This window comes from Prionailurus viverrinus, chromosome C1 (genome assembly GCF_022837055.1).
Source record: "Prionailurus viverrinus isolate Anna chromosome C1, UM_Priviv_1.0, whole genome shotgun sequence".
NCBI lineage: Eukaryota > Metazoa > Chordata > Mammalia > Carnivora > Felidae > Prionailurus > Prionailurus viverrinus.
In genome coordinates this window covers 64,237,501-64,239,013 of record NC_062568.1, presented here as the reverse complement: position 1 = coordinate 64,239,013, position 1,513 = coordinate 64,237,501, and positions in this window count along the sequence as shown.

The following is a 1,513-nucleotide window of genomic DNA, read 5'->3' as shown; positions in this document are numbered from 1 at the left end:
ACCTGATGAGGGGCTCAAATTGGTGAATCATGAGATCATGACCGAAGCCGAAGTCAGCCACTCAACCACTGAGCCACCCAGGCACCCCAAATTTAGGTCATTTAACTAGCATACACAAAAGTCTTAGTTTGTACAGTAGACATAGGTTGGTTTATAGTTGGTAGAAATGATTTTCTAAGACTCATGATAACTGCTGAATTAATAATGTGTCTTTATTACTTACTCTTTACAGAATTGAGTAAATGAAATGCATTTACATTGAACTGAGTGAATATTTGGTTACCTAATATGACTTGTATTTAGATGAAGTCTTAAACCTTTCTTATGGCATTATTTGGAATAATTTGGCTAAGCATCAGGTGACATGATGATATATTAAGGCATTTTAATATAACTTGAATGTAGATGTCATTATGGTATTTTTGTGTTGTATTTTTATAATTTTTTAATTGCAAATTTTCACTAAAAATGGGTTGAAATTGAAGAAAGGGTGAAGGTCAAAGGGATGATCTAAACCATGTATGTATGCATTTTTTTAATCACATCAATGACCTTTATTTATTTTTATGACATTTATTAAAGATCCTTGTTTCAAATTAAGTTGCACAGCTTTCAGTGGCAAAGTTGACTGGTATTCAAACCTTTCTGCTGTACGTAATTGTTTAGAGTTAACAATGATTTAAAAGCAATTAAAATGATGCTTACAGTACTGCCTGTCTGTTAATTTCTAGGTGGTAGCAAAACCACTTTTATCTCACTAAGAGAACAAAGTGACTCAGCCCCCTATGTTTTCTTGAATTCCTCATTGGCGATCTGTTGGGAGAAACTTTTCTACCCCTAGGCTCAGGTCCTCACGCTGGCATTTTTGGCCTCACCTGTAAGCTTGACAGAAATGTAAATAGAATCTTACTGGATCTACTGAATCAGAATCTCCGGGAGAAGGGCCCAAGAAAGTTTTAACAGGTGTCTCCAGGTAATTTTTATGCATTGAAGAACCACTGCCCTAGGATAAGGAGATATAAAAAAGACAGACACGAAGTTGGCCAAGGGTATCTAGATGGGGCTGGACCAGTGAAGAGTATGTAGTTACCTTCTACTATGTTCAGTCAGTGTGAACAGCCATTTGCTCCCTGTTGTATAGTGTTCTTACAGAGTTCTCTAGCACCATGATGGTGGTTTAAAAAGAGACATGAAGTGTGTTATGTGCATATGGGTGACATCAGGAATGGGAACAAGTAGAAGCGGGAAGAGACAAAAAAATTTCTTATAAATGTGTTGGGGGAAAATCTAGTATGAGCTGATCATTTAATTCTTGGATGATTTCTAAATGTTACAGTTTAATGGCATTAACTTGAAAATGTGGTATAATGATCAATTAAAAACTGTACTGTGAAATGATATTAATACGGTGAGACAAAAATAAGATTTTATGCTGCTTGTTTTTGAGAGTATTTGATAAGATAGCAAGCATTTTGATTAATATATATACCGTTTTTTCAATATGTCCAAATGA